The sequence below is a fragment of the Pteropus alecto genome, unplaced genomic scaffold, assembly GCF_000325575.1.
Source record: "Pteropus alecto unplaced genomic scaffold, ASM32557v1 scaffold146, whole genome shotgun sequence".
In the NCBI taxonomy this organism is placed as follows: domain Eukaryota; kingdom Metazoa; phylum Chordata; class Mammalia; order Chiroptera; family Pteropodidae; genus Pteropus; species Pteropus alecto.
In genome coordinates, this window is record NW_006442107.1 from 11,848,067 (window position 1) to 11,857,996 (window position 9,930).

Sequence of the window (9,930 nt, forward strand, 5' to 3'; positions counted from 1 at the left end):
CCCCTACCACCACTCCCCAGAACAACTCAGCTACGTTTCCAATATGTTTGGCTGTCTCATTTTTAATATAGGGCTCTTTCTAAGGCTTTCTCCATAACAGTCTCAAAAGAAGAGGAAGGCTAATTGCAATCAGTGTTAATCTCACAGTTCTATAAATTCTTCCTCTCCTTGCCCAGTCTACTTTTGGCCTCACTAACCTCTACTGTCCCACTCCAGGAAGAGTTCTTAACTCCCGTCTACTCTCGAGTTCCCCACAACCTTGCCATTCTGTTTTTTGTTTTTGTTTTGTTTTGCTTTATTTTGGGATAAACTCTGAGATCTACTGAGGCTTTACTGTGTCAACTTCTAAAGTAATAAATTCCACCTCAAAATTCTAGTTCTGGAATAAGCAATTTGGCATCCATACTAATGTTCTACCACAAACTTCACAGCATGAACTTTAGACTCAACTTTGAACCTCAAAGCTGAACAATACTATTTCTTGATCTGAACACAAACATTGTTTATTCTATCCCATAAACATGCAGAATAGCTCTCATGGTGGGGAACTGTGTGAAGATTTTGGCTCTATTTGGCCACAGTCTGGAACCCCTCTTTTTCCAGTAAAGACTCCACCACGTTTCTGAGTTTCAAATATGTGAATAATGATTTAGACTGACTTCATCCATCCAACCCAAACCTCACATTAATTCTATGAATTATCAACACTTCAACAACCGAGTGTACTGCAGTTTTGGGCTGCTCCACTTTAGCCTGTGATTTGTTCAGAACTCCTAGCCACCTGTCTACAACCTATTTATTTGATACTGTGATTATCACAATAATATGAACAGCCTTCCAGACGATTCTTCCCCCAAGTCATCACTACCCCAACTTCCAGCAGGATTGCCTGTCCTTTATTTACTGTATCTGTACACAGCTCACTGACCTCAGGGACATAATCCAGTTAGAAATGAGTCATAATAAAATTCTCTTATTAAAAAAAGACAAAGTAACTTTATCATTTCAGCATTTCTTTGATTCATGTGGTCATTTAAACAAGTGCTTCTCAAGCTTTAATGTGCATATGAATTATCTAGGATCTTTTTAAAATGCAGATTCCTATTCAGTGAGTCTGAGGTGGAGCCAAAGATTCTAACAGGTTCTCAGATGATGTCAATGCTTCTAGTCCAGGGACTACAAGTTCTATAAACTATCTGTTATTGATTTTAATTATCCTTGGCTGTGTCTCCATTAGTATTCTACCCTCATTTTATAACAAATCCCTCTAATTACCTAGATATTATAATTGTGAGGTAATCCAAAATAAATGGTATTTTCCTTTTATATAAAAATTGCTTAGACGTGTATTTTTTAATCAAGTTGTTGTTTGTTCCTATCCAACTATGCCTATATAGTGATTATAAACAATTGTCCATCTCATTGCATAATACAACACACTTCATACAACATACTGATGAAAATATTTTAAAACCTTTTAGCAAAGCCACTTTCTTATGCATTAAATGACATTTAAATGTATGAAAACAATTTAATGAAAAGAGCACTTGTGTTCTAGGTGAAAAGACACATTGATGTGAGCATTTGAATCAAGTCTGCATCACTTAATTTTGTCCCATACACAGGCTGCCCCTGCTTGCACCAGTCATCCAGCCCTTCCTGTTCTCTGGTATAAAGTGGATAAATCATAGCACCCCTCAACCTCATCTCTATAAGGGCACTGGGGTGCTGCTGCTGCTTGCTGACACCATCTGCCTGCTCTGAACATAGTTTTATGTGAACTCCTCAGTCACCACCTCAGATCCTCTCTTCTTCCTGCCCCACTCCCTGGAACCACATTCCTTGTCCTTCTGCTGGGTCTCCTTCTGCAGCCCCTCACACTGTTGTACACCTCTTCAGAGTGCAATGGGGTAGGTTAGGGTTGGGGAGAGATGTCTGAAAAGCAAAGGGGCTTAAAAAGAAATGACCAAATGTCCAATAAGTACCAAGCCGCATGCTTTGTGTGACTTTACACAAAGCAGCCTCGCAGCAACACAAAAAAGACCGAAGAGTCTCTGCCTCTGAAAACTCGTCTTTCATTTCCAAGGAAATTTTGATGGAAAAAATGAAACCCATTGTGCCTTTTCTCTTTTAAGTGACATCTCCCAAGCACAATTTGCTGTTTTGCTGGTTTGGCTGGCAGTGAAAAATGCCAAGCACAGATCTAGTCTGTGCACTTTTGAGGCATAAGACCTTTTGCTAGCTGGAACAACACAACCACAAAGCAAAACCCATCTTTTCTGCCACTGTCAGCAGGCGAGGGCTGCAAAAACAGGAAAGGTTTGCATAAGAAAGTGCCCAAATGTTAATCCATTTTTATAACTATACTTGACCCCAAACTTTTTATAAGCTTCTGAAATACTGAGATAACTCTTTGCTTACTTGCTCCACCTTCCTTTACAAAAGGAAAGTAGCCTAGAAGCAGAGAATTATCTGAAGTCACAATGAAAGTGGCATTCCTCTTCCTTCCTCATTACACTTTCTCCAGGGCAGGAAAGTAATGGTACAGGACAGAGGCCTAGAAGTCTAGAGGATGGAGACCTAGTTATAGTGCTATGTGACCTGGGGGAGGCCTTTGGGGGCTCAGCCTTGTCCTGTAAAATTAACTCTAAGACCCCTGCAATATGACAATCTTTTTCTTCTAGGAATGAAGTCTGAAATTTTGTCTTTTAGCTAAAGCTAAAACGAGAGTACACAAATAAAAACAGAAACAGATTCTGCTCAAAAACTGCTCTCTAATTACGATCAAATCAAATCTGAGTCTACGTTTTTCACTGCTTATAGGGAAATAAGGAAATTTTTATTTCTCAGCCTCCTGAAAGTCTTTCTAAACTTCTACCTAAATGGAAAGGGACCATTTATAACAGAGCCTCTAATTCATAAATCAATTTTTTCAATAGTTAAGGGACTGTAAATTATAAATTTTAAAACTACTTCTTATATAACGTGTAAAAAGATAAAAAGATATAAGGACGAAAAGATAAAAAGATATAAGTTCTCTGACACTTTCTGATACCTTAGTATTTTGTGGTTTTTAAGTAGGAGTAATTCTTAGCCAAGATCAATGGACTATTGTGGGGAGAGTAGACATATATCTATGGGAATATCAGAACCTCTGGTGTTAGGGGTTGGTGAAAAAGATCTTTCAAAATACAACTCTTCTAAAACTCTGAAACATGCCTTCCACCCCAGCATGATGCTACAGAGAAAAACAACCAACGTTTCCTAGGAGAGTACATGAAGTGTGCATTAAGAGTGGAAGTGGAGGAAAAGTGTGAGAGAGGGAAAGACCTCAGAGTGCCCTTATTAAAAATACAAGACACTAGGTCCATCTGACTCATTCACAAGTCTTAGAGGTTGCAAATAACCACAAGGACAAAGGAGAAAGCTGTCAACAAATTTTATTTTTCAAATTATCTTTGTCAGGGTCCCATAGAGGTGTTTTTAATATCACAGATTATATTTGGTCATAGGTGAGGAAGTTGTCAAGCTCTGAAGTGAGTCCAACTGTAATTTCATCTAACCAACAAGGACAGGAGGCTTAGGGAGGTTGGGAACTCTCCATGGTCCTGAGTCAGGAAACAGGAGAGTAAATCCCTCGCCCCCAGCAGCCTGGGGAAGCACGTTCAGAATAAGGCCACAGAGGCCCAGGAAACTTCTTTAGTCTTTCTGCAAATGGGTGAATGCATGTGCATGTTGGATTAAAACCTGGTACATTTGCTCCGATAATATGTGCAGTACTCTTCAGAAAGAATAAAATAGAGAAAGAGAAGGAGAGAGAGAGAGAGAGGGAGAGAGAGAGAGAGGGAGAGAGAGAGAGAGAGAGAGAGAGAGAGAGAGAGAGAGAGACAAAGAGGAGAAAACCTTCCAGCGGAAAGAAACAAGAATGACCATTTCAAGTTAATTTCATCCTGAAGGGACATGATAAAAGATGATTGATTCTTTTAGTTTCACGCTCTTTGGTACCATTTCAAAATTTAATACATACTGAATGAAAATTGATTATAGGACACTTTGATAGCTCAACCTATTTTTCTCTGTGTGTGTGTGTGTGTGTGTGTGTGTGTGTGTGTGTGTGTGTGTGTGTGAGAGAGAGGGAGAGAGAGAGAGAGGGAGAGAGAGAGAGAGAGAGAGAGAGAGAGAGAGAGAGAGAAGCAAGTGGAAAAGAATAGAATCTGAAATTAAAAACTAAAATATCAGGAAAAGGACAGAAGATTAAGCACAGGCCTGGTCAACAAATCTCCAATGCTAGGTCTCAAAGGACCTGCTGAAACGTGAAAGAGGTAGTTTTTTGTTAAATCAGAGGAAGAGCTACGTTAAAAGCTCAGCAGGCACTAAACTTCTACCCTGGGGAAGGGGAGGCAAAGGAAAATACACTTAGTTCCTAAAAATATTTACACAAATTCAGTCATGTTGGCCACTCTCTGGGTTGATAATGGAAGATGTACCTTTGGAGATTTTGGCCCTAAACATTTTATGTTGATATCTTGGAGGAAAAAGTTGCAAAAGCCGATCACATCAATTTATAAACAAGTCTGGGCTACACTAAACATGAGAATGACTCTAGAAGGCTTTGTGTTATATTGTTAAATATTTGATTAAAGGTGACAAGCCCCTCTTTTGCTGCTGAAATGAATCCATAAAACATGCAAAACAGATCAGCTAGGAAACACGCTTCCTTCAACAAATATAATCTCTACGGCATTCCCCAAGCTCTTTTAGATGAAATATCCATTTTCAAATCCTCTAACCACTGTCGCTCTGGACCTTGGGAATCACACCACCCACAAGAGATTTTTTTCAAACAGACTCGAGTCTTTGCAGAGTTGTGCATTCGTTGGGGATGAGTCAAGATCGCTCATGCAATATAATGATTCTGGGGCAGGGGATGAAAGAGCAGGCTTCACATTTTCTTAGACAGGAGGCGGCAAGCACAGGCTCAGTCTTTTCCTTTTCGGACACTGTGTTCAATCCTGGACACAATATTTTGAAAGTTAACCTGATGAATTAAAGGTCTTTCAAAATTGAATGATAGGGACTGTGAAAGAACATAGAACTGCATTAACCCAAGGATGGGGAGAAGAGGAAGCAAAGCAGTTAAAACCAAACAGAAGCTGAATTTTACTATGAATCCTCTCTGCAACTTCTCAGTCATATGTTGAGCCTTATTTAGAGCATTCTTTGATCTTCTACATGATAAATATTATGGAGAAGCCTGAAATTTCAAACTCTGGCCTAGCTGCTTCCTTTAAAAACTTGCCATCTTGGAATTAGGACAGGACAAACATGCAAGTTAATTCCACTTACAAAATGCAAGACAAAGAGCATTTATAAAACAAATAACTAGGGCCTGACAGCCTCTAAGATTTCATCTGCGGGTAAAGGCAATGCGTGTAAAATATTGAGCTTTTCCAAACAAAGCAATCTTGCTAGGAACTGAGGGAGGAGTACAATTTGTGACATATACTTAAATTTAACTATATTGTAATAAACAACAAAATAATTCATAAACTCTTCTGCCAATAGCATAAAATATTAGTTTGGGCACTGCGATGTCTGTTATGATATTCTGGGTTTCTACAATTCTCCATCTGTGCTAGACTATTCCAGAAAGATATAAGAACATGACCTATTTCAAGCATGAAGGCATTTGTGAGACTTCAATGCCTATTCCGCATGTCCAAACTCTGCAACAGATTTCTGGGCAGAGAGACTCTAATCAGGCTGTTTCCTTCCAGATGTTTTAGCATATAGCTACATTTATTTACACGATTTAAAGATGTCTCCTAGTTTGGCAAGGATGTCTTCGAACCCACATATTCTGTTATTTGTGTACACAAGAAGCATGTTTTTTTTTTTCAATGAGACCAGACACCCTTTTGTTCAAAAGAAAAAATTTAAATCTACAATAATAATGTTCTGTAAGTAAGTAATTATTTTAAAATTCATTAGTTGATTGATGTTGAGTATATAGAAGTATTATAAACCCAAATGAAAACTTGATAGTCAAAACAGTTAACCCTGATTTAGTAATCAGTTAGGTCTCTGGATGTGTAGCACATATTAGGAATTAGGGTATAGGTTTTGTGACTGTTCTGATGATACTATTACTTAGGACCCAGAAATGCCTATATCCTGCTGTTTTGATCACCAATCCTCCTGTGCAGTTTCCTGAGGCAGCAGCTGAACACACAAGGACAACAGAAGAAAGGAAATCACAATACCATCCCAAGCACTGGTCTCTATGGAAGATGGCTGGTTTGAAATTAAGGTTTAGATTTAAGGAATAAGATAAATCTTTTCCATATAACTACATTTTTCACACCCTAATAAACTGAAGCAAAATTAATCTGAAATGAACACACTCATGTATACCAACCAAGAAGACTAGGCTATTTCTTCTACCCACTAACTGCTAACTATTTCCCAAACTTTAACCCCCACTTCTCCCATAGTTATGCAGGCCCTATGTTTGCGTTCAGGTGGTGGACACCAAAATAAAGACTGTATCTTGCAACCTGGCGGCTATGTGTAATCATCTACTGAAGAGATATAAACAGATGTGTCTTGCTCAGCTTCTGGGAAGTTAGTTGAAGAGAGGGCTGTGCATGCCTATGGCTCCTTATTCTATGGTCTCTGCCTCCATGCTGCTAAATGAAGTGAGGGCATGATTCCAGGAGACCAAGCTGCCATCTTGGACCACAAAGTCACACCATAGGAACGTCAAACAGCAAACTGGAAGAGTTTGACCCCTAAGGATACTGTTGAACAGTGACACCATGCCATCTTTGGACTTCATACTTCTTGAATTTCATTCAAGAGAAAAGATAAGCATCTATCTTGTTTAAACCCACTCTTATGTGGAGTATTCATCACTCAGCTTAATCACTGACCTTAATCCTAACTGACATATCTACCCAAACTCCTGTGATCAGGAGAAGAAAAGTGGCGGCACCACAAGGACACCCTAAATCAGAAGTCCAGTATTTCCATTTAATATCAAATATAGAGAGACAGAGAGACAGGGAAAGACAGAGAATTAAATCTGCCTGTTAAGGCGGAATGACTCCCTCTCACAAGTAATTGTCTCTTAATCTTATTAGAAAATCCCTCTCTGCTGCGGGAGGGAGCAGAGCCTAGCATCGTGAGAACTTGCTAAAACGTCTTCCTTTACAGCAAATCCTTAGTATTTGCATTTGGTTCAACAAGCTACTCTCCCATTTTTTAAAATCCTCAGTCTGTTTTATGGTAACTGAGACCTGCATCTGCTTCCCTGTCTGCAGGGAACTCTGAATAAGTGACAGATGGTGATTTCTATATGTGATATTTAATGTCAGGCATATTAGCTAAAGACTCTAGGGAAGACTCAATGACGTTCTTCATAATATATGCTGATAAAGTTTGTCATTGGAGCATGGAGACTGCAACAATGAGTCAAGCGAAGGTTAATATATCCTAGAATTCAACTTCCAAATCCCACCCATACTTATATGCAAAAGATGGTATCTTTTTAGGGCTTCTCTAACATAACCTTACAGATAGATTAGGAAATCTTAGGATGCTTTCAGGATATTTTCATTTATAAAATTATATACGTGTGTGTGTGTGTGTGTGTGTGTGTAATATATCAATGTTTTATAAAACATACATATATAATATATAAATATTTAAAATGTATATAAAATATATGAACACATGCTATATATAAAACATATCCCATGTTTTCTGTGAAGTAGAACTTCCTTATTGGGGTCCTAAATTTGTCTGACCTAATTCTTTCACCACCCCTCGCTCCCAATCTTTCTCTTTCCTTTCTTTCTCCCTTTTGTCTTTCATCCTTACCTTTACCTTTTTTTGTCTGTCTTTCTACATTCTTGTTACTTTACTTCCTACTTTTATCTTCCTTCTTTCCTCCCTTTTGCTTTCCTCCTTTTTTCTCTTTAATCCTTTCTTTATCTTTCTTCTCATCATCCTTTCCTTTCTTTTTGTTTCCCCCTTTCTTGTTTCTTGTTTCTTTTCTTCCTTTTTTCCTTTATTCTTTCCTGTCTTTTCTACTTTCTCCTTCCTTACCTCTTTCTTCTTTTTGTTTTTTCTTCCATCCTAATTTTCTTCTTGTATTCTTCCTTTTCTTCCTTTCTTTTTATCCTTCTTTCTGTCCTACAGTTTCCTCTTTTTTCTTCGTATCTTCCTTCTTTTTATTTTCTTCCTATCTTCATTCTTTCCTTCTTTACTTTTTTTTCCTGTTAGCTACTGTTTCCCTCTTCCGTCCCACACTATTCTTTCTTTCTATCTTTATTTCTTCAAGCATTTACTAAGCATATACTAGTATTATTTAGGTAACAGAAAGCTATATAAAGCACAATTACTACTTTGAGAAGACTCTAATATATAAACACTTAATTCAATGCAATAATATCTACATTAAAAATATGTGCAAAATTTTATATAAGTGACACTATAACCTCAACACATATGACATTATGTATGAGTCTTGGGCCATGAGTAGGTGTCTGTCAGATGACATGAGATGTAATTACAAAGGCAAAGAGTTATACTAGAGTAAAGGGTATTTGGAGAATTATGAACATTTTAGTATGAAGGGAGTACAACGAGCGTTGGTATAAGGTAGCTACATTTGAAGTGGAAAAGGTTGTGAAAGAACATGTATATTATGATCAGAAATATGAACTTTATTCTAGATTGCTATTTAACAGAGTAAGAGTGATATTAACAATGTATATTTTTTTAAATATTGCTCTGGAAGTCATTTAGAGGGGTAAATTGAGAAGAGATTGGATATAAGGCCAACACTATGAGATTGTTGCAATAACCAAAAACAGAGATGGTCTCAGACGACGGTCAGCAAACTTTTTCTGTAAAGGATCAGATAGTAAATATTTTTGGCTGTCTTTACTCAACTCTGCTTTTGTAGTATCATAAAAACAGTCACATACAATATGTAAATGAATGAGTACAACTATGTTTTGATGAAACTGTATTTATGAACACTGAAAGTTGAATTTTATATCGCTTTCATGTGTCATGAGATATTATTTTTTTAGGTTTTTTTTTTAATGTCATTTAAAGTGTAAAAAAACAGTTTTAGTTGACAGGCTATACAAAAACAGTTAGCAGTCAGATTTGGCCTGGGAACTGACATCTGACCGAGAGGAGATCTTTAACAAACAAGTAGGTGTAGGAGTAAAGAGGATGGGAAATATTCTAGGTTAATTTTGGAAAGCAGAATTGGCAGAATTCAGTGAACAGCTGGATGGAGGTTATAAGAAAAGGATGTCCAAGATGATTTCAAATTCTACCTTAGGTAAATGGTATATGATAATAGTAAATGAGATATGGGTACAAGAGATTAATGCCAACATAAAATATAGAGAGAAGAAGCTGAGGTTTAGCTATGTTCACCTTTATATTTACAGTCTTACATATTTATTTTATTGACTTAAAATAAACTGCACATATATTTTAGAATGCACGATCTGTTGAATTTATATATATATAAATTCATTATAAATCATTATTTATAATGATTATAAATAAACATATATAAATCATTATTTTGTGGTGATAGATTCATATATATATATGTGTGTGTGTATATATATATGTATAGATGTCTTAAACATCTAGCATAGTGCTGAGCACACAAGTTACATCGACAAATATAAGTTGAATGAATACATAAGTGGAACTGCCTTTATATCTTGCTGTGACATGTTTAATATATGCAAAGGCCAGATGACGTCCCACCAGAAAGTAAACCTCTAAGAGGCAGGGAGGCTTAATGCACTAGGTGTGTTCAGTGCCTAAATCTTTGTGAATGCTCAATAAATATTGACAACAGCAGGCTGTAAGCCTCAGGGCAATAGTGAACAG